The sequence below is a fragment of the Saccopteryx leptura genome, chromosome 1 (assembly GCF_036850995.1).
Source record: "Saccopteryx leptura isolate mSacLep1 chromosome 1, mSacLep1_pri_phased_curated, whole genome shotgun sequence".
Classification (NCBI taxonomy): domain Eukaryota; kingdom Metazoa; phylum Chordata; class Mammalia; order Chiroptera; family Emballonuridae; genus Saccopteryx; species Saccopteryx leptura.
This window is the reverse complement of record NC_089503.1, coordinates 286,231,680-286,256,617: the sequence shown is the minus strand read 5'-3', so window position 1 is coordinate 286,256,617 and position 24,938 is coordinate 286,231,680. Positions and strand designations below refer to the sequence as shown.

The window sequence follows — 24,938 nt, the reverse complement described above, 5'->3', positions numbered from 1 at the left end:
TCTAAAGCCAAGAACCACTTAAGTGAAACAAATATGAATCCAGATCTGACTTTTAAGCCAATTTGCATCCCATTACATTACATCACACTGTTTCTCAAATCATTCATTATTACAAGGAATCGTTTTATTTTGATTGGTCTATGCATCAAAGTATGGTGAATTTTGACAAATACTACTGATAATTACAGTCATGTTAGAGCCACTTATTTAAAATTTTCCATGGCATCTTAGAGTAATGTCTTCCCTGAAATAACTGACTCCATGTTTCCATGCAATCCACCTTTATCTACAACCACCTCCTACTTTTTATTACACATATGCCCCAAAATCTTAGACCCCAGACAGAGGACATGGTTTTACAAAGAGCTTGGTAATTTCTTTATATTTCTCACTGTTGCCCAAGAGCTCCTCTTATTTAAATAGAGCTGGTCAGGCTTTGGTTGTTTTGATTTGTTTTAAATAGTAATTTATTGTACCTCTCTTATGTGCTGTGTACTGTGTTAGGCATTTCTTCATTTGAAGTCTCTTTGATCCTCAATGAAACCCTATAAATTAATCATTTTATTCCCATTTTTCATATGGAGAAACTGAGGTTTAAAATGGCTACATAATGTCCCCAAGGTCAATAAATAACAATCAGTCAATACATAAACTTAGCATTTTTATACTCAAAGGCAATATTCTACAAACTGCACCCAAAACCAGAAGAAGGAATTCTCATTCTTTTCCAGAGAGCATAGAGCATAATCAAGGATGAAAACACTCCCTGATATCTCCTGCTTGTTTGAAAAAAAAAAAAAAAAAAGATATTAGGGATCTAAAAACCTTGGGAATTTAGTTAACAAAAGAAAACAATAATGATGGTATTGAATAAAGAGAGATAAGGATGTTCAGGCTGAGCAAACTGACTGCAAAAGGCATTAATGATTTGGGAGTAAGATGCTGGGGACATTTTGTGGCTGAAGAAGCACAAAATCCAATCCAGTTCTTGGCAGAAAGAACTTTGGAAGTCTTGCTGTTGTAGTCATCCTTCCACAGTGCCAAGAGGAGACCTGTATCGATCGCTTGTCTATCTCTTGCAAGTAAGACAAGTGGCTCTGTGGTTTGTGCCTGAGCAAAGTTTACTCCTGACACTTCTCTGGTCTATGTGTCTCTGTGGAGACACGGACTGACTACAGGAGCCCTGGAATCCCATGCTGATGAATTGTACCCAATCCAGCAAGATCACTAGGGCCTGACTTACTCCTTCTCGAGCTTAAAGCAGAGCAGCACTGAATAATCAGAGTAAGACTGATGGGTGTAGCATCTCAAAGGGCTGCTGGCAAAATGATAATAATAATCTGTTCAATTTCAAGGACTGGTTCTCAAGGAGAACTGAAAGATTTAGGATTTGGCAAGACTAGCGGCTAACTTTATTCCAATGGGATTCTAATTATTTAGTTACCAGTCCCTGAATCAGATTCTTTCACATTGAAAAGTGGTCCACTCTGCCATGACAGTTTATTAACTTTAATGCACTCCACACTCTCATTTTGATGTTTTATTTGCTCTCTTTAAAGTATCTCTTGTGTTCTTCTATTTCTTTTCACACAATATATTACAGTTTGTTATGCAATGGCTAGTTGTGACACTCAAAGAATAGAATCTAGTTTTCCTGAGCATTTCTTTTATTCTTAGAATAGAGCAAAGCAAGTACAAAGCAGTACATTACGGGAGATACCAGTAACGGAGGGACTGTGAGACAAAGAAAGAAGATGCTTTGAATACAAACTCAACTGCACACATTAGAAGGGGGTTGGTTGAAAGAAAGCATGTAGTCCAAGATAAACAAATTGATTTTGCTCCCTTCCACAGACAGATTATGGTTAGTCTTACCACACCTGCTCCATGAAGCTTTGCCCCCGCCTCTCCCCTGCTCTTCAGCTTCCCCGATAGTACTGAGAATTGTTTCATTTTTACTATCACCATGGCCTGTATGAGTCTGTCTAAATACCTGTTAAGATCTAATTATACAGGTACTTATATGATCATGTATGTTCCTACCTTAACTACTTGGTAATCTCTAGGTGGGCAGGAACCTTTTCAGTTCAGTAAGAATTTATTGAGCACCTGCTACCTAGCAGACACTGTTATTAGTGTTGGGGAAGAAACTAATGCAGGCTCTACCCTTCACAACCACATTCTAGTAAAAGATACAGACACACACAGAAGACTTTGTGTAATTTCTATTTGCATTTTGGGTCCGCGTATATAATAATGAAAGACTCAATAAACAGTACCCACTGAGTTTCTACTATTAAAAATTGTCAATATTTAACTATTTTTACCTATAAGAATAACCTACTTTATATATTATACATTCATAGTAACATTTTACCTATAACATACCATATGCTGGACCCTATCATTGCTATGTGGTTTTCATGTAGTATTAAATCACATATAAACACTATAAGTAATAATTTTTCCTTATACTACAAAGACTAAGTATATGGCCAAGGTCACACAGAAAAAAAGGATGTCATCAAGTTTCAAACCAAACTTAGCCTGTCTCCAAAACCCTTGATCTTTCCATTCCGCTGCCTCTCAGTATGAGTATATGAATAACTGAATAACAACAAAAAAATCAATTAAAGAATAAATGAAATCACCAACCAAAAACAAGCTACGTTCTAATACCAGCTCCACATTAACTAAGTGCCCGAGGATGGGCAAATCACTTACTCACTGTTTCTATACCCTATGGGTGAAATCAGGATAATGTACTAACCTATATGCCTGAAAAAGGTTTTGTATGGATCAAATAATAATATGGAAGTGCTTTGAAGAAAAAGATGTTACCTTTAAGCTTCTATAGAAGCTGTTCGGGGATCTTAGCTATTTATGAAAGCACAAAGTCAGCATGTGGGAGGTGGGGGGGACAGAACGGTAGACAGAGGCTGAGAGGAACATTCGGAAGAAGCTCACAGGACCCAAACGATATTATTCAATAGTTCCCTGACAGTTATAACTCCCTGGAGAAGATGTCATATAATTGCCTCAGAGTAGCAACAAACTCCACTGACAGTTTACCAGTTGTCAGAATTCAAGAGTCAATTCAGGTCAGGGTCAATAATGGGAAACAGTGGACCCCCCAAATCAGGCCCGGATTTCAGGCACTAGGATGCACAAACAGAGCCAAGAAAAAAAACAGCAAGATTAGGAGTGACTTGTTCACCTCCTGGCCGTCTGTCTGCCTCCTTGAAGCTTGAGTTGAGAGGTCTCCAGATCTACAGCAAGCAAAAGACTACAGCAGCCTATCCTCATGTCTACAAGTGGTGCACCGTAACTATAGCAGGAAGCAGTCCACACTCTGCTGCCCACAGTAGACTTCAAGGGAAGACACATCTGAGTGAGAAGCTGGGCCAGTCCAGTCCTCTGTAAAAAATGAGTCCTGAGGCAACCCCAACAGAAAGGATAAAATGTGATTTAAATAGATGATTAAGTCAAATATCTCAAGTACTATCCTTTAATGCAGTCAGGACACTATTTGGAGTAATCCAATTAAGGAGACTGTGGTCAGAATATGATAGGCAGTGAGGAAAATGAATATTAGAAGTCTCAGAACAATGCATCAGGCCCAGTTTCCCAATCTGCCAATGAAGACAGAAAGCGAAGATACATAAGCCTAACACTTGAGAGTATGGGGAAACAAAGAATCTCATACAGTGTAAGTCAAGTGAGGTAGAAAGAATATAACCTTTTTGGAGGGCAATGTGGAAATATCTGTCAAATTTTTAATATTAAGAAAATAAAATTCAAAGGTAAAAACATCATAAGTGACAATGAGAAATGTCACATACTAGTACCAAGAAGATACAAAAATCATGAACATAGATTAATTTTAAAATATAGGCTTAACATGTATAAAACAATACCTAAAATACCCGGGAGTAACAAATAAATCCATGAGACCAAATATAAGTAAAGGGATAAATTATTTTTTTAAAAAGCATGATTAACAATCTATTTAGAGAGCTAGAAATTTATACACAATAGAGACTATTCTTTTGAGTACATTAAAAATTTTGTAGCTTTAAAAATGCCTCTGCCTGACCTGTGGTGGGCAGTGGATAAAGCGCTGACCTGGAACGCTGAGGTTGCCAGTTTGAAAGCCCAGGCTTGCCTGGTCAAGGCACACACGAGAAGCAACTACAAGTTGATGCTTCCTGCTCCTCCCCCATGACTTTCTCTCTCTCCTTCTCCTCTCTCTAAAATCAATAAATAAAATCTTTTGTAAAATGTCTCAATAAATTACAAAGAATCAATATAAAACAATTGCCATTTTTCTAAAATGTGATTAAATTACAAATAATTTTCTTTAAAAAAAACTAAAAATATCACATTTCCAAAACTTTTGAAACTTACTATTAAATTACACAAAAGTTAGGGAGAGCCTGACCAGGTGGCAGCACGGTGGATAGAGCATAGGATTAGGATGCAGAGAACCCAGGTTCAAAACCCCAAGGTTGCCGGCTTGAGTGAGGGCTCATCCGGCTTGAGTGTAGGCTTACCAGCTTGAGCGTGGGTTCGCTGGCTTGAGCATGGGATCATAGACATGATCCCATGGTCCTTGGCTTGAGCCCAAAGGTTGCTGGCTTGAAGCCCAAGGTCACTGGCTTGAGCCCAAAGTCGCTGGCTTGAGCAAGGGGTCACTTGCTCTGCTGCAGCCCCCCAGTCAAAGCAAATATGAGAAAGCAATCAATGAACAACTAAGGAGACGAAGGAGCCCCAACAAAGAATTGATGCTTCTCATCTCTCTCCTTTCCTGTCTGTCTGTCCCTCTTTCTCTGTCTCTCTCTCTCTGTCTGTCTCTGTTATACACACAAAAAAATATTTTTTTTAAGTTAAGGAGAAAATCATAAAAGAAACTAAAACATCCTTTGGACAGAATGACAAAAAATGTCAAAATTCCTCACGTATAACTAAAACAGTTTAAAGAGAAACCTATGCCTTTAAATTCACTTATAAGAAAATGTTTTAATGAAAAGTAATTAATTATAACTAAATTTTTACTTATTGAACAATTAACAGAGTCAACCCTAAGTAGGAATTAAATAATAAAGATAAAGGCAGAAGTTAATGAAACAGAAGGCAAAGAAAGAAAAAAAAAAGGTGATTTTTCAAAAGACTACAAGAAAGTTCTGACAAGACCACTCAAGGTAAACTAGAGAAAATGCAAATGAAATTCATAATGAGAAAGGGAAAATAGCAACACATACAATAGAAATTTTTTAATAATAAAATGATATTATGAAAAATGGTTGCTTTTAAATTTAATGTACAAATATATAATAAAATAATTAAAAAGGGGTTCAAAAGAAAATCTAAATATTGCATTAGTCATTAAAGAAAACAAAATAGCTATGAGAGGACTCCAATCTTAATCAACCAATAACCACCTCTCACCCCTACTCCCCACCCAGCTACCCCACATCTGCCAAAATAAAAGAAAGTAAAACAGGTACACATAGTTTTATAGAAAATGTCTACCAAACTTTTAAGGAAGAAATGAGCCTTTCTCATACAAGTTGCACAAAATAGAAAAAGAAGAAAAGCCAGATAATTATAGCACAAGAAAAGATTATCTTAGGTCCCCTTTACTTATGAACGTAAAGGGGGAAAAAATAGCCAAAATAAAATATTGGTTAAACAAAATAAAGTATGTTTTTAAGTAACATGATCAAGTATGACTTATACCAGGAATACAAGGATGGCTTAACTTTAGAATATACACCAAAATAATTCACCACATTAATGGACTAAAGGAGATATTTACACAAATATCTCAAAAATAAAAAGTAAATAAAAGAACATATTTAAAAGGAAATATCTATTTATGATATAAATGTTAATATATACATATATTTTTAATTCAATAATAAGAAATGGAGGATATCATTAATCTTTTCCTGGTTAAGAGTACACACCAAAATTTCTTGATCACATTCTTTTTGACATTGAGAAGAAGGCAAGGTTAATGCTGTCACTGCTACTGAAGATTCTGGTAAGTAAAATAAGTCAAGAAAATAAAAGTTTTAAGAATGAGAAGGAAAGAGAAACAACTACCATTATGTGAAGATAAGATGGTTATCTACATAAAACACCCAATCCAACAGAATTTAGAAATTATTTGTATTAATATGAGTAAAGTAAGGTTGTTAGATAAATGATACTCTTTGAACATCAATAGTTCTCTTTTAGCCAACTAAAATTATAATAGTCATAATAGCAAAAGCAACTATAAATCACTTAACAATTAACTTAGAGAATGCACAAGACTTCCAACAGAGAAAATTTGAAACTTTATTAAAGGCTATGAAAGAAGACCTAAATAATGTAATAATATACCACATTCATAAATATATCATGGTATTTTAGAGTTCTACTTTAGCCAGAATTCACCTGTAACTTCGAGGCAATTGCTATCAGAATAAGAGTAGCATTTTCAAAAGAATTTTATTAGCTTAGTCTAAAATGCATATAAACAATAAAGGTACACAAAGAACTAAATAAATAAACAAGATGTCCTTATATGAATAGATAATGAAAGTATACCACGCACTAAGCGATATGATGAACTCAACTCCACAGAACAGATTCCAAAAATGTTTTTAATTAACATATTTTTAAAAATTTTAAGTTCAATGTCAATTTTGAATTTTAAGTTATACTTTCTAAAAATTTATAGGCACAGAGAAAATGTTGAACTAAAGAGGTGCTTTTGAATCATGACGTTGGAAAAATGTGTTTACCAACCATCTGAAGCAGGAGTATGTAATAGATGTCAAACACCTATTATCTAATATCATTCTGATGTATAAGACCAGTATCTATCTCTAGCAAATAAAATATAATGCAGATTTTTGGAAACCCAATTTCAATTCTCCAAATGCACTGAGAGTTTGCTAAACATCATCTAAATCTGTAAAAATAACATAAAAGGCAACAACCTTTGATTTCAGTTGACTTAAACCTAAAACTCTGCATTGTTATTCTCCTTCTCACATTAATCCCATCATCCATTACTCTTTCAGGTCTCTGAGCCCCCTTGCCCCTGCTCTTTCTTTAGAAAGGAACAAAGTAAGAAATCCTGGTAGTCTTAGGAGTGGATGCAGTTGCTGAGACTGTGTACCTATATAACCAGTGAAGAAAGAACAATCTACCTGAAACCTTACAAACATGCTAAATCCATTTTCTTTTTTTCTTTTTTCTTTTCTCTCTCTCTCTCTTTTTTTTTTTTTTTTGACAGAAACAGAGAGAGTCAGAGAGAGGGACAAATAGGGACAGACAGCCAGGAAGGGAGAGAGATGAGAAGCTTCAACTCTTCGTTGCAGCACCTTAGTTGTTCATTGATTCCTTTCTCATATGTGCCTTGACCAGGGGTCCACAGCAGAGTAAATGACCTCTTCTTGCTCAATCCAGTGACCATGCACACTCAAGCCAGGGACTCCACGCTCAATCTGGTGAGCCCATGCGCAAGTTGGATGAGCCCACTGAATCCGTTTTTAGTGTAGTGACTCACATGGCAATAAACAGCACTCGTTGGTCCTGTTGGGATATTTACTGCTCACAAAAATCAGGAGATCAGGAAATGTGCAGGTACTTTAGTACTTTCAACCATTTGTATAGTGCATTTTCACCAATGAAATAAAAGTTGTTTTTGCATCTCATTTGCATAATCGAACAACTTTATTTGACTTTTCTAATGTTCTTGTTTAATTTTAAAAAATCAAATGCTTCTTTTTTTATCGCATCATATTGATTATGAAATGCCCGCTAATTTTCGGGAGCAATATATTTAAATGTACTCCACTGTCAGAGCCAACCCCAAATGCATTTCAACATATCACATAGCCACAACAAATAATGTGAAGAGAAAATCCAAGAAAACAGAGCGTTAGTTATGGCACTTAATGGAAAAGTGTTGGATCAAAGAAGAGCAGGATACATGGGAGAGAAGAAAAAAGATATAGACAAAAATGAACCAAACCCTTGACCTCCATATCCTCCTACACAGTGCAGGTGGGGATGCCCTTCCAAAGACCACAGTTCCTTAGGCCCCTCTGAGAAGCTGGCCTCATCATTGCAAATGCTAATGGGGCACTTAATTCCTTGGCAGAAAAATTATTCTGCTGAAATAAGAGCCTTCTTGTTCATACTGGGTCCAAACAGAACTGAACTCCCCTCCTTGTTCTACAACACGTCCAGTGGCTAAATGCAGGTGTTTCTATCCAGGCTGTTCTTTCCTGATGTCTGCACAAAGTAGAAGAACTACTTCTACAGTCACCCAAGTTCTTGACACAAGGTTGTACAGATCAATAATAAAAGATTACAAATCACTACATATGTGTACATTTTAATAGAAATTTGTAGTGCAAATGTCAATGATCATCTGCACTCTCACCAGCAAGAGCCACTCGTATTTTTTTCTTTAATATTCTGCAAGAGCAGACACCAAATTGTTCAAAGTTTCTCTTCAAACACCTGCACATGGTTCTTAATTGTAATTAATTTATATGCCTCAAAAGACATTGTGGACAGCCCTGCTGAAATCCAAACCTTTTGAAACCAGATTCTGACTATTACCATTTGGCAGCAGATTAGGGCAATTGCATATATTGGTTTAACAGCAAAATAGCATTTTCGAGTGTTAACAAAAATTATTGGCTTGTCACTGACTGTTAAGGAGTGAGGGAGAGCAGCACAAATGGGTGGTAGATGATAAAAAGAGAAGCACAGGAACAGGGCAGTGAGAAGGAGGTCAAAGAATGACTGGGAGAGCAACAGTGGGCCAGGGACGGGATGGGGACCACCAGATCAACCCAGAAAACATTGGCATTCTGCGCTGTCGATAAACAGCCTGTGCTAAGATAGATTTCAAATTGGAGTGTTGAAAAAGGACATTTCCAAATTCCCCCAGATGATCTGCTCTACTGCCTTAGTATATTCCAAGCCATTGCAACCCTCAACAAAACCTCTTCTGCAGACCCAGAAATAATAATCGTGCGAGATTTGATGGTGAGAACAAAGCTTTGGAGTTGAGAACACAGGTTTCATATTTACTCTTAACTTGCTGTATGATCTTGGATCAGTTTCTTTACTTCTCTAACCCTCAAGCCTCTCATCTGTAAAACACAAGATAACAACTGCTTCCACAGAGTTACTGTGAAAATGGACTCATTTGATAAAGGTTTACTGAACGTCTTCTGTGTGCCAGGGAATGTGCTAAGAGATGGGATCTAACACTGAATGGAGTTACAATCTACAAGGAGCCTTTAACCTAGTGGCCGAGACAGACAAATAAACAGGAAATCACAGCACAATGTGATGGGTTATAACAGAGCATGCCCAGTGCTCCAGAGGAGGCTACCTAATTCCATCTGGGAGGTCAGAAGAGTAACATGCTAAATGCTAACGGATGAGCAAGAAACTAATGAAAACAATAGATTGAAATTGCAAAAAATAATAAAATATTAATTAGAAGGGTATTATGATACAGTAAAGAAGAAGACAAGGACCTAGAATTCAAAAGACCTAGAACTGAAACTTGACTTTAACACTTACAGCTCTTGAGAGGAGGGAAGGCAGGAACTTAAATTATCTAGACCTCATTTTCTTCATTATAAAAATGGGAATTATTATCTTCACCTCACAGAATTGTTGTGAATATTAAACATTTTACTTGAAAGCATCTAGCAAATAGCAAGTCCCCAAATTTATTCATTGAATGTGAGTATACTCTGTTCAGAGGCAGATAAGGAGCTTCTCTTGCCCTGAGCTACTTAGAAGAGCCAGACTCCTTCCCTCCCACCTCTCTTTCTAACTTTGGTATAGTTTCTACTGACCTTAGAAATAGGTTGTTTTTAAAGGTTAGTCTGTAAGTAACAAGCTGATATTCAATATAAACAATTATTAAAATAGATTTTAAATCCTCAAACCAGCCAGTACTTACTCACCCCTTCCCCACTAGCTACCAAATAGCCACCAAGTTTTGTGCAAAGTAATATGACAACTTCCACTACATCAAAACAGTTATTTATTATCTTTAAAATGCATACTTTTACTCACCAATAGTGATTCTCTATGCACAGAATATAGGGAAGGAGAACCCTCTTTGTTTCTTTTTCTGGAAACCCTGAAGAAGTAAGGGCAAGGATCGCTCTGTTTTCTTTACCTATCTCCAGTACTTAGCAGAGTTTCTAGCATACGGTAGGTGCTCAATGGACATTTGTTGATGACATTAATGAATAAACCAATAAAAATACCTAAGATTACCAAGAATGAGTTGCCTCTCTCCATCTCTACTGACACATAACTTAAGACATGGTTTTAGGTCCTGCACTCCCAAGGGTTATAAGATGAAGGAGAATTCTGTAAACACCAAAACCACTTCTAATTTCTTGATTATTATGCATGGATCATTCTTAGGTCAATGTTTTTAGCTGACAATTGCCTATGTATCTGAGTGTTTATTTGCACATGAACATATATGTGTAAATCAATGCCTATAGAAGTGGTATATGATTATATGTATAAATTAGCCCTCTTTCCCTCAGTCTCTGAGTTCTAAGATGGCTGATGAAGCATGGCACCAAATACGAGTCAGCCTTCACTCAGAGCCTAGGTCTAAAACAAGAGTCTGAGACCTTTTATAAAACACCTCAGAGAGAGCATGGTAGCAAGGCCAGAATCAACAGGAACCAAAGCCACAGTGTTTGAGCTGCCTGGTTATCAGGCCAACTCAAGATGCAATCATACATCCTTTGATATAAAATGCCATCTTTATTATTGCCATCAATATGCATATCTGTTAATCACACAACCAATCATACCTGAATTCTGAACTCGTTTAAACCTTTCTAATATCACATGTGGAATTGAGAGCCTCCTCAGAGAATTAACCGTAAATTGAAGCATGCCTCTCTAATTTCACTTGCCCTTACTCCTTTCTCCCCCTTCCTCTCAAATTATTGTATAATAAGACTGCTGTAGTACAAGGAACAGAATTGAGGACCAGGAAGCCTCAGGCCCTATTATAATCCTGCCACTGACAAGACACAGGACTTGGGAAGAATTCCTCAAGCTCTCTGTGCCTCAAATTCTTTGCTGTGAAATAAGTGGACTGGTTGTTCTCGAAGTCTCTTCCAACTGTAAAATTCTGTGAGTCCCTGTCTTCCATTCCCCATTCAATATCACCTCTCTGCTCTACTCTGAGCCCCGGAAGGCAGACCCGAGTGGAGCACACCAATACACTTCCTAGTCCTCCGGCCTCCAGTTGGGTTTGACTAATAAAGAGCACAAGCAAGAGCTCGGAGGGAACAAGAAGGCTAAGGCTAGGGTACTTACTTCCTGTGCTTCCTCCCAGGGGCCTGTTGTGAGCTGGATGTATCACTTGACCAAAGGTCATAGCTCTCAGGAGATGCCCCTCTTCACATAGCTCTCTCCACACAGCTTCCCCTGCAGATGCCAAAAATCGCTCCCACTTTCCTCCTTTGTTATGCAGGTGGTGGTGACTCTACCTGTAGAAGCCAAGTTGCTTCTAGCTCCAGGTCCTGTGACTCTTCTTGTGAGGTCTGTGCATTGCCCACAGTGTGGTAGTCTATACCCTCTTCAAATTAAACAAGTCAAGGCTGACATCTGTTTTCTGCTCTGACCATAAATGATACATATTTCTTCCGCTTTCCACAGGAATGCCTAGGAGCTTCGCAGGTTACAAATAGCAAAAGCAAGACCATTTTCGACCACCACTGAATAAGATCTGGCCTCTCCTGATAATGCTCCCTGCTTATCCTCAGATCCCAGTTAGCAGCATTATAAGCAGCCATGCTCTGCAGGTGCCTGGCCCGCTGCAAAGAATGAATAAACATCTGTAGAATATTTCAAGAAAAAAGCCTTGGGAAGCCAGCATTTTGAGAGTAAGAAATGGAAAAGGATTGGGAATCAGAAAAATACACCAAACAATTATCAGAATGACTACAAAGCACAATCCAGAGAAAGGCAGAGCACTTTCATGAAGGAAAACGTATTCAATGAATGGGACTTGATGTTGCTAAAGGAACAACCCGGTAATGAAGCCCTTATTCCCTTTCTTTCTTCCCTTAGAGATGGGCAGACACTGCTCCAGGAAAAATAATTTTAGAATCAATTTTTACTGTCAACTTACAAGCCAAAGTATAAACAAAGAAATATAGCAGCACAGGGAAACATAAAGGAGATCTTTCTAGGAAATATATGACAATTAATTTTGTATTTTTTTCCTTAATGTGTGGAAATAGATTAAATAGTGAAAAAGAAGAAAAACATATTTGCAAATCCCTCGCTGTAACAATAACAGTATAGTTGCAATTTGGCCACCCTTCACATTTTATAAGGTTTCTAAAAAGCAAGTAGCTGCTCTCTCTCTCTGAATCCAGCATTTTTACAGTTAGAAGAGCAGGCGCATCAGGCCTAATCCGCCATGTTCACGTCACCACAGAAAAGGCAGGGCACCTTCAGCAGCGGCACCTCCTGTCCCATGCCCTGCGGAGGCCCAATGAAGGCCTCCCTGACTCAACTCAGCCACAGGACATGCCAGGATCCCTGGACAGAGCCGCACATCCAGATACAGGAGGACTCAGGGTATCTGCAATTTCCTGTTTTAAATGAGATTTTGATATATCAGACGATGGATGTTAACTAAACTGTTTGTAGTAATCATTTTGCAATATATGTAAGTCAAGTCATTATGCATCTGTACACCTTAAACTTACAGCAGTATGTCAATTATATCTCAATAGAACTGGAAAATAATTGTATTTTGAAAACAAAAACTTGAGTTACAACCTCACACCAGTTCCTATCTCTTTCCCCTCAGAAGTCCAAATTCTTATTGAGAGTCCATCATGAGAATCACAGCAAAGAGTTTCAGGGATCAAGACTTGGCATCTGTCCACAGGACCGTCCACTCCAGCATGGAGCTAGGACATACATGCTCAATACTGAACCTTCCGATGGCATGAAGGTGCTAAAGGGGTAGGAAGACAATCAGGGAGAAACTGCCCTGGGCTTGAATAGTGAGATCAGCTTCTCTGGGCTACAATGCTCTGAGGGTATCTAAGGTGAAGAAACTGGCTTGAGCAAAGGCACAGACATGGCGGCACTACTGTGGAAAAGCAGTGAGGCTCAAAGCTAATCAAGAATGGTGAACAGCATGGCCTGGCCCTAAGAAAGAATTCATGGAAAGCGTAGTGTGAGATAAAGCTGAAAAGGTATGCAGAGGAATGTGGGTGCTCAGCTAAGGCACTCAGATAGCTAAGAGAGGTGACAAGAAATGATGGAAGAATGGGAGGGAAAGAAACAGATCTCTGATCACTAAATCCAGTTTATTTTCAACTTCCAAGGTGATTGAAACTACAGCTGTCTCCAAAAATTGTTTGGGGAATCATTTGGGCTAGCTTATTACAGCAGAAAATTTCTTCTCTGCTTCCCAATAATAGCCACCATTGTTGAGAAGACCCCAATTTTACAATGATTAAGAAACCAAAGTGCTTGGCCCTGGCTGGGTAGTTCAGTTAGTTAGAGCATCGTCCCAATATGCCAAAATTGTGGGTTATCCCCAGTCGGGGCACATGCAAGAATTGACCAATAAATGCATAAAGTGGAACAACAAATCAATATTTCTGTCTGTCTCTTTCTCTTCTCCTCCCAATCTCTCTCTCAAATCAATAAATAAAAATTTTCAAAAAAAAAGGAAAAAACTGAAGTGCTTTAGAAATACTATTTCCTAAAGTGTTTTTGATTGAAATAGTATTCACAAAAACAGTTTTCAACTTGAACATTTCCCTGCGGTAACATGAATCTAAACGCAACAGCCCTGGACTGCTGTCTGAAAGAGAGGTCTCTTCCTCCTCTCATCTCTGTCCTGTGTTTATCCCCTCTTTCTTGTTATTACTGTCACTAGCTCAGTCTAAGTTGTCCCCCCTGACAGCTGTCAGTCTGTTCTCTGTATCGGAGACTAGACTTTGGGTAATGAACACACATACAATATGTAGATGATGTATTATAGATTATACACCTCAAACATATAACTTTATTAGCCAGTGTAACCTCAATAAATTCAATATATATATATAAAACAAAGGTTGTCCCAAAGCCTCACTGAAACGCTCAATTCTTAGGCAGCCTTTTTTTAGTTTTCAAGTTCTTTCTTGCTTCACTTTGACTAACGAATAGACATAAATTTTTGTTGCATAAGGGGTGTGTGTGTGCGTGCATGTCTGTGTGCGTGTGTGTATTAAAGACAGAGAGAAAATATCTCGTTTTCATTCATTTTACCTCTCCTACTCCATCCTCTCCATTCCATACCTCACCTTTCCTCTAAAGCCTGCCTTTTTCTTTTCTTAAAATTTTCATTTCTAGAATTCTTTTTGAATAACTTCACACTTTCATCCATTCAGTTTAACTAAAACTTCTTTGACACAAGTCACTAGCAATATGTTCATGAACAGCTCCAGTCGCCTCCCCTTTTCGGCTGTTCTCATTTTCCCTGGCTGCACTTGCCCAGATCTGTCACCTGTCTCTCCCCCGTTTCCCCACCTCTCTCCTCACTTAGCCTCTGCGTTTCCTTGGTCTTCTTGCACCTGATAGTCTCAGGGGGAGGGCTCTTCATCTAGTCGCCCATCTTCCCTTAACCACTCTTTTTTGTTTCTTCACCCTGTCCCTTCAGAGGGCTTCCTTTCTGCCCAGAATTTAACCACGACCTCCCACAGTTTCCCCTCCCCCTAACTGAATCAGTGACTCCACTCTTATTCATCCCTAACCTTTAAAGAAAGGCTTAGTTTTACACTTTTATACATCTGTTTAGCTGCCTGGTGTCGCTTCAAGGTTAACATGTCTGAACATTTCCACAGCTCTTCATGTGCCCCTGTCATTTTCCTTCCTTATTTATATTCAGGTCTAAGTCACACCTGCTACTTTTTGTATTTCAGCACCAAATTCTTTCTGCGCCAACTGATGCAAAGTCCTAATGTTTTCATACATCTGTTTTTCCTCTGGTTTCTCCTCTCCTTCCCTATCCAAACATCCACCTCTCAGACTTATCTTCTTTTCCCACACCAAACTACATTTGTCTTTCTTTAAAATCTGACATCTTCTTTCCTGTTCTCTTCCCTTAAGAATCTACACCGAGATGCAGCAATGAACTTTGACAGCAATATGACTGATCTGCTCTGAGATCCACAGAGTTTCCTGAAAGAAGATGCTAAGCCTTTGCGCTTGCACCTAGTTACTCGGTCATGCCTTGAAGTTCACTCATTCTTCTACCAGCCATGCACTAGCTGATGCCCACACCAATTCTCCAAATTTCCACTTGTCTCCTCATCCAGAGTCAATGGGCTCTTTCTTATACAAATCTCTCCACGAGTTAGAGGATAAAATAATGTAGAGATCAACTAGCTTCACACAATGCAAACTATAGTAGATATGACATTTGCCAAGAGGAAGGGGACACATGGGTGTCCTAGGTGACTTGTCAAGAGCATTTTCTCCAGGAGATCTGTACTTGGGAGGAAACAGGAGTGCTCTGGCAAGGGGCATGAGGGCAGGGGACTGAATGAAGCACCAGCAAGCTCCCTGGAGCTGGGCTGCACTGAAACGGAGATTCCCAGCTAATGAAGGGAAAGAAAGAGCACCCAAAATCAGCCACAAGGAAAAACAACTATTTTTTTTTCAAAATTGGCAAATGTAATCTATTGTTTTTAAAAGGTGTGAAGAGTGGGGAAAGCCCTGAATTCCCAAAAGAATTAGTATGTGACCTTAAGCACATCATTTAGCCTCTCTTAAACCTCAGAGAAGTGGCTCATCTCTAAAATGTGAACAAGAAGGCCTGTTTCACATGGTTATGAGACTTAACATGACAAGATAGGGATGAACGCAGCTTATAAATTGAAAGGTGCTAGGCAAATGTGGAGGTCTGTTATTACTAAATGCAACCGAGAAATAAATTACTCATTCATGCATGCCTCAGTATGTAAATTTTAACTAATAACAAAATATTTTTTTCAGTTCTAGTTCTGAGGTATAATTACATACATTAAAATTCACCTTTTCTGCTATAAAGTTCTGTAAGTTTTTTACAAATGTATACAGTTTGTAACCATCACCATAAGCAAGATACAGAATGTTTCCATCAGCCTAAAAGTTCCTTGTACTGCTTTATAGCCAATTCCTTCTCCACAGAACAGAACAGTTGGCCAAACACAGATTTAAGTGTCTAAATAAAGGTAAAATTTCTCTCTAATTTGAAGGCACAAATACACATCCTTAAGATCTTCCTATATTCCTGGATGTGGTTAGAAAGTCCCCCAAAATAACGTTTTCTCCTCATAAGTGTGAGAATTTTCACTCTTTTTCCTTCATGTCTACTTCACTCTCCAAATAAATTCTCTTCTACTGCAGTGAGGCCTCCCACACTGCCCTTTGCCGATAATGCCCCTCCAGAGCCCAGCCCCCCTCACCTGTGCTGCCAGCTGCAGGGTCTGAGAAGCGCTGAAGACAAAATCTAAAGGGAAGCTTAACTACGTTTCTATATATGTTGGCTTAGAAATCTACCAACCTTCCTAAAAGAGGTGATATTCTTAAGTTTTAAACAAGAGTCTGAGAAACTGACTTTTAGAATACAATTTGTGTTCCTGACCTGCTGGCTCAGTGGTAGAGTGTCAACCAGGCATGTGGCTATCCTGAGTTCAACTCCTGGTCAGGAGAAGTGACCATCTGCTTTTCCACCCCTTTCCCTCTCTCTTCTCTCTCCCTCTCTCTCTCGCTCTCTCTCTCTCTCTTCCTTTCCCACAGCCATGGCTCAGTTGGAACAAGTTGGCCCTGGGTGCTGAGGATGGCTTCATGGCCTCACCTCAGGCACTAAAATAGCTCGGTTACTGAGCAATGGAGCAACAGCCTCAGATGGGTAGAGCATCATCCCATAAAGGGCTTGCTGGGTGGATCTTGGTCAGGGCACATGCAGGAGTCTATCTCTCTGCCACCCTGCTTTTTCCTTAAGAAAAAAAATACAATTTTTTCATAAGATAGAGTATTCATGCACAGAGGGGAAAAAAGAAGGACAAGGTATATGGTTTACTACAGAACTCATATCCACAGCAGTGTTTCTCCAAATAGAATCTGCAAGCAACTTGCCTGAAAAATACCTGATCACTTGGCAATAAAACACTTGACCTGGTGACAACGAGTCTCTGGAGATAAAATCTGGGAATCTGCATTTTTCACAAGTGCCCAAGTGATGCTGTTGTGCACTAAAGATGGAGAGGCCTTGACTTGAGAAGTGCAGAAAAGCCCATTGTTCCCCCACCCAATCCAGCAGTAGGCACAAGTCTCAGAGCAGTGTTTTCCATGCCAGGGACATAATTCGCATGTTCTAAGGGAACACAATAGAACAGATCAGTTTGTCTATACCCAACTCTTCTTTTCACACATTCAATTTTATTAGACTTGAAAATCTAACTTTTTGCTACCATTTGAATAACAAAATCAGTTTAGTTTCTATATTCTGCCCTAAGAGCTAAAAGACTTCTATTTTTTTTTTTTAATAAATTTTTATTGATGTTAATGGGATGACATTAATAATTCAGGGTACATATATTCAAAGAAAACATGTCTAGGTTATTTTGTCATTAAATTATGTTGCATACCCCTCACCCAGAGTCAGATTGTCCTCCGTCATCCTCTGTCTAGTTTTCTCTGTGCCCCTCCCCCTCCCCCTAACTCTCTCCCTCCCTCCCTCCTGCATCCTCCCTCCCCCCACCCCTGGTAACCACCACTCTCTTGTCCATGTCTCTTAGTCTCGTTTTTATGTTCCACCAATGTATGGAATCATGTAGTTCTTGTTTTTTTCTGATTTACTTATTTCACTCCGTATAATGTTATCAAGATCCCACCATTTTGCTGTAAATGATCTGATGTCATCATTTCTTATGGCTGAGTAGTATTCCATAGTGTATATGTGCCACATCTTCTTTATCCAGTCTTCTATTGAAGGGCTTTTTGGTTGTTTCCATGTCTTGGCCACTGTGAACAGTGCTGCAATGAACATGGGGCTACATGTGTCTTTACGTATCAATGATTCTGAGGTTTTGGGGTATATACCCAGTAGAGGGATTGCTGGGTCATAAGGTAGACTTCTCAGCAGAAACTCTACAAGCTAGAAGAGAGTGGACCCCAATATTCAAAGCCCTGAAAGAGAGAAACTTTCAGCCAAGAATACTATACCCATCAAAGCTATCCTTCAAGTACGAAGGAGATATAAAAACATTCACAAATACAGAAAAGATGAGAGAATTTATCATCAGAAAGCCCCCACTCCAGGAAATACTAAAGGGGGTTTTCCAACCAGATTCAAAGAACAAAAGAAAACATAACCCCAAGTAACAGCTCCACCAAGAAAACAATAAAACCAAACTTAAACTGTGACAACAAAAGAAAAAAAAGGGGAGAAAGGATGAAGATTAACAGTAGCAAAGGACGATGAAGCGCAGAAATACTCATAAGAAAGGGTACTACAATGAATATGGTAGGTACCCTTTTCATTACGTAATGGTAACCACCCTTGAAAAAACCACCACAAAAACACTTGACTTAAAAAAGGTAGCAACAGAGGAAAGAAGTATGGAATACAAACAAACAAAAACAAACGATGGAAAAACAAAAGAGAAGAATCAAACAAGATACAAAACTAACAGAAAGCAATTTATAAAATGGCAATAGGGAACCCACAAGTGTCAATAATTACACTAAATGTAAATGGATTAAACTTACCAATAAAAAGACAGAGAGTAGCAGAATGGATTAAAAAAGAAAATCCAACTGTATGCTGCCTGCAAGAAACTCATCTAAGCAACAAGGATAAAAACAAATTCAAAGTGAAAGGCTGGAAAACAATACTCCAAGCAAACAACACCCAAAAAAAAGCAGGTGTAGCAATACTCATATCTGATAATGCTAACTACAAGACAGAAAAAGTATTAAGACTTCTATTTTAACAAAGCCTATGAACTGTATGTTCTGACCAAAACAATGATAAGTTGTGACCTACAGCACTAAATGTTTATATCCTATACATCTCTGCTTCTCACAAATGGAACTTTTATTTTTTTCATGCAGAACTCTTCCAAATCAGTTCATCTCATCAGTTCACCTTCTGCCTTTAAGAAGCCATAGAGAAATTCATATAGAAGTTGCCCTGGAAGAAGCACTCAGTACACCACCTGTCCCCACAGCACCACATCACCCCACTTATTCTGCTCACTGGACCAGGGCAGGGCCCCTGACTGGTTAGGAACACTAGGATTTGAATGCAGATCAGCTGAGTAAGTTATCTGTTGGCAAGAGAATCATGAGGTTGAGCAGACTGGCAGGCTAAGGCTACCATTTGGGGTGAGTGAGTTTGAGCTGAGAGGTTCAAATAGAAAAGGGCCAGGTGGCAAACAGAAACAGAAGACTGGCAGAGACGCAGAGACAAGATGTTGAGGAGCTCCTACAGCCAGGGAGAAAGGAGTTAGGGAGAAGAGCTGTCTTTGTTCCTGCGGTCTGTCCACTATCCCTCGCCCTATCCAGGTGCTACCTGAGGCCCTTTGAGACACAAATTTAGGAAGACATTTTTGGATTTATGCTGTTAATGATAACCCTATACAACCCCTCAAATGCAAGCATGGCAAAGCAAATTGAATTTCAAACTGCAAAATTATCACAAAAATAAGCTGAACAGAAGAAAAAAAAAACACGAATAGAGAAGAAAAGAGATTATAAAAATTTGAACAAATCATTTTTAACACTTTTTTTTAACAGGTAACATTTACACAGACAACTACATACAGTATTAGTAGATATGCGACTCAATGAATTTTTATAAAATAAACCTCTACTAATGTTTTTAAATGCCATCATAGTTAGGTACAAAAAGCTATTCCTGAAAAAAAGAAAAAAATGCTTGCTCTCTCTATCCCTAAAACTGAGTTTAAAAACAATAACAAATAGGGATAAGAAGATAAGGCATATAATTCAAAAGAACTCTTACAGAAAGATCAGGAAAAGACAGCATGAATGGAATCAGAAAAAAAAATTAAATAAAAAGAAATCAAACTCCTAAAAGAAAAATTCAATTCCTAGTCAATGTGACCTGCTTTCAGAACACTTTGGGGATTCATTTCAGTCTTACTTACACTTACCCACTCATCTAGGACAAGTAATAATTATGTAAAGTGAGTAATGAATACTAGGGGTCTGTACAGCTCATGCATTTTATTTCTTTGGAGCAATCTTGCAAAGGAGAGAGGGCCAATGCAGGCTTCTCTGGGCCAGTAGCTGTTAGGCATTTACTTCTGAATCCTGCTTTGTGGCTACGTATGATATTTATGTAGCACCTTCCCTCTGAAATGTGAAGGAAATCCTGTCATGGCTCAAATGTATGGTGACAATGGCTCTCTGAGTATCTGTGGACTTAGCTTCAGACTAATGAAGTTTGCAGTCCACCTTCATTCACTTTTACAAGCCAGTGGACTCCATTGTCCGAATTCCAAGTCAGTTGAACAAACAATAAAACAGCTAAAATGGCATTGAAAAGAGAAAGCAGAGAAATGAAGAGAGGAAGGGTGGAAAAGTAAAATGAGTATAAAACAGAAAAAGACAGTTGTGTTTAACCCAAAATGAATGTATGTAGCATCTATATCTCCAGCAAATATAAGGGCATAAAAAGCCTTTGATATTAGAGTCTGCTAAGGAAATTTTAGGTAAGCACAGTATAATTACCCAAGTTAACATTCAGGGCTTCATCTTCCGACTGCTTCATAACATTTACCTAATTCATTTTCACAAAGCCTCTGTAAAATATGCATGCATTAAACACCCATTTTATAAAAGGGCAAACCAAGAGCAAGCGGTTAAGTGACTTACCTAAAAATGAAGAGAGGCTGGAATGTGGAATCAGAGTGTGAATAGCAGTAAAGTCTTGTTCCCCAAGACCATGCCAAACCCATATTTTTCCAAATTGCTTGCATTCTCAACCTCCTAGAGCTTATGGAATGGTACCAAGGATAAATTTGGGCACTGGTAAAGTGGGCATACATCTAGCTTTCATTCAAAGACAATAGGAGCCTGGGAAGCTAAAATACCCAGTTGTAACAGGTACAGAGATATACAACCAGAGAAACAAAGCTCCCCATTAGTCACTGTCATTCTTTAGCCTTGTTGGTCAACAGACTTCATCTTTTCTAAACCTTTAAGCAAAGCCTGATTATGGCTGCAACTTTCCATTTAGTGGGGACAAAAATGGTCTGCCTACCCTAACTCTGTCCTCACTGCATGGGAGGAACTGAGACTCTGCTGCCCACTGGCATCCTCTGCTAACCCTGACCTACCTGGCCTCCCAGAGCTACAATCCCCTCCTATAGCTGAAAGCTTGTCTTAAACTCTAGCCCACCAACTGGATCCCTGGCCCTCCACTTTACTCTTGCGAGTTTCTTCCTTCTAAGAGAATACAAGGTTCTACAAATTCTCAGAGAGGGAGAGATCCAGAGCTGAGTTCTTTGTGTCTATTTGGATCCTATCATTTTATGCACCTTCTATCCCATCTCTTTTTGAGGCTATCTCTACTACTTTAAACATTAACAATATTGTTTCAACACTGATGAACTGATGTTCTTCTTTCCTGGATATTGTGGCACTCCGGGTCAGCAGTGGTCTGTCTGTTCTTTCAGACCCTTTTTGGTTTTAGCATCCTGTGAAGCTTGCCTAACAATCTATCACTTCTAGAAAGCAAAATACATCAGCAACTTGTGTACCCATCACAACTACTGAAAGGCATATTGGGGATTTGTAAACCACAGAGCCTAAAGTGAGTCTTGAAATCTCTGTTGACTGCTTGGTTCCTACTATCACTCCTACTCCATCAGCCCAGATACACTGGAATGTCTATTTAGGGCAGGCTGAGGGGCACTGTTGGGCAAATGAGTTTGTAAAATTTGTATTTTTTTAGTTTGCTCACTTTTACTGTTAAAAAAAATGGCACTAGGCAGCCACAAATCTGCTTGCTCTCAGAGCAGGGCAGTTGATTGCAAATCACAGATTGCATACCTGCTTGGAAGGGGCCATTGTTTTTGCTAATGTTTGCTGGAGGAGGGGTCTTTGTGGTCCCAACCAGTTTTGCAGGGAGAGCAAAGAGGATGCAGAGTGCTGAAGAAGAAGCCAGGTTTTGCAGAGAGAGAGAAGTTGTGCAGATAGGGAACCAGAGCTGAGGGGCTTTGCGAGCTCTGCTGAGACTGGTGGGGCTTTTGATTCTAGGAGGAACCAGAGAATGCTTCAGGGCTTTGGCAGCCCTGAAAGGGAAGTGTTTTCCCTGCCTGTTAGCTCGTCGGCTGGTGCGAGACTTTAATAAAGAAATGACCCACTATTTTTTGGCTCTGCTGTTTCTTTATTATCTGCCCAAACCCAATGTGAATCTGCATCGCTATGATAGCAGCCGCCACTGGCCATACAGGCACCGATCTGGTTGGAAAGATGTTAGAGGACTTGTCGTAAAATAACATTTACACAGCAAACACTGGATTGTTTAGTGTTTTACCTAGAGTATACATTTATTGAGGAGAGGGGTCACTGTAGAAAGGCTTGTAGATATTACAGTATTATGTGTTTCCCCCATATCACTCCTTATCTCACTTCTGTCACCTGAACCAGTGTAAGTATTTAGGTATCTCTGACTAAACTGGAAGAGCCAGTGAAATCCAGTGGATGATGGCTGTCTGGTGCACAGCCCTGTTCATCAATACTCTGTATACAGTGTGACTCCCACCCAGCTCAGATAGTATTTAGAGAAGGCAGGACCCTTTGGGCACCATGCAGACTTCCTAATATGGGACAGAGGCAGTATCCTGGGCACCATGGTCTCCAAAGTTGCAAACCCCATGGGTCCAAGACCAGTCTGAGCAGGTTTCCTTTGTACGGGAGGATACTCGGTGGCTGAGGTTTTCTCAACCATGCACTTTAGCCAAGCCTGACAATCTCTGCTCCCTGTCAGTATTACTCATGTGTACCCACTTTTAGCTGATTGACATCTTTCAACTTTTGCAATGTGATTTTTAAACATGTTATGTATTTCATTTCTGCAACACCCTAGAGACTGAATTGGAGCACAATTGCGGCAGATTACACTATTTATTTTACATACTTGAAGATAGAGCCTCTTGAACTCAATATGCAAATACATGTGAATAATATGCAAATCAATGTTATCTGCTAAGACTCTGGCATTTTTTTCTTTTAATGGGACTATGATTCTTATTCAAGAAGGAAGAGCATCTTCCCTGCACTCCCTGTATCAATGCTCTCTCCCCTTCCCCCCTTCAAGGTCCTGACTGGTTTGTAACCCACTAAGCTTCAAAATCCTGAGAAAATGAAAGGCTCCACTGAGCTACATTTAAATCTATAATGGTCATTCTGAAACATTACTTAGTCCTTTTTGGTAAGCGTGCTATAAAGGCAATGAAGGTCACACTACTTCACTGCCAATTTGGAATTTTATCCTTAACCTCATGGAATCTGACAGTCTCCTTAATAATTCTAAAATTTTATTGTTCTCACGTGTTGTACAGATGCAGCCACACAATCATTCTAAAGAAATCAAAACTGCAGTTTACAAAGCTTTTTAAAGTAAAATTTACAATGGTGCTAATAGAAACTCTCAGACTGGCTCCTGAAACACTGAATCCCCTATTTAGCCTCAGGATAGTAAACTGCATGTATCTTACACAGGTTGCCAGGGCCAGAACCATCACCATCATCACTATAACCATCAAAACTACACAAAAAGATGTTCTGGGACCCAAGACAAGCTACTGAAGAAACTAACCAAATCCAACAATTATTGACCTACCTAGGCACTCTTCTAAGTTATCAAAAGTATAAAGGCAAAATAAGCCTAGTACAATCTAATAAAAATCATGATAATAACAACTAATGTTCACTTACCACTTATTTTGTACCAGGTACCATGTTCAGTACTCAGTATGGGCATATCACTGGTTTCTCATTACAACCAAACTTGCCCAACATCTTACAGTTAAAAATGATAGAGGCCAGATTACCTAAATAAACCATTCTGGTGACTCATGAACAAATAATTGTTAAATGAACTGAATAGAAATTTTGCAGGCTAAGCACAATTGTCCCAAAGAACCAAGGTGAGATCCTTAAATTAACTCTCAGAAAAGGTTTTCATTCAGGGCTATAGTAATACAGGAGAAGAAGGGAATTAAAAGTTCCATCTCCCAACGGCTCAGTTCTAATTTGCATTTCATGCTTGTATGTCAAATTCAATAAAATATCCTTACAGTTCTCTAGTCCTCATCCCTTTTTAAAGAATATTATTTTTAAAAGACTATTTCAAATTCTCACAATGAAATATCACATGGGCTAAATTATTCCTCCTATGTTGGAAATAAATTAAATGAAATTCTCTAAGTGATCCAGGGGGCTGGTGAGAGCTCAAGATTCCTGGCATTGTGAGCCAAAACAGCACCCAGGCCAGAATGAAGCCATACCTCCATTCTCCCTACTCTCTAACAATTTGTTCATTCCTCTTAGTTCTGCAGAAGCACTAGAGGCAAGGCAGAGGGAACCATCTTAGATAAAGACACTTCTCTTTGTAAACACAGAAAAGCTTCTGCACAGCAAAAGAAACTGACAACAAAACAATCAGGTAGCCAACAAAATGGGAGCTGATATTCACAAACAACAGCTCTGATAAGGGGTTACATAAAGAACTCACAGAGCTCAACAACAAACAAGCAAACTATCTAATTAAAAAAATGGAGAGAGGACCTGAACAGACACTTCTCCCAAGAAGTCATACACATAGCCAA

The 24,938-nt window shown here is 38.9% G+C and overlaps 1 protein-coding gene across 2 annotated transcripts in view; it reads right to left on the bottom strand.

The window, feature by feature from the left end:
* The window catches only part of GRIN2B (glutamate ionotropic receptor NMDA type subunit 2B), a 442,385-nt gene that overhangs the window by 312,188 nt on the left and 105,259 nt on the right, over nt 1-24,938 (bottom strand). The window lies entirely within an intron of this gene.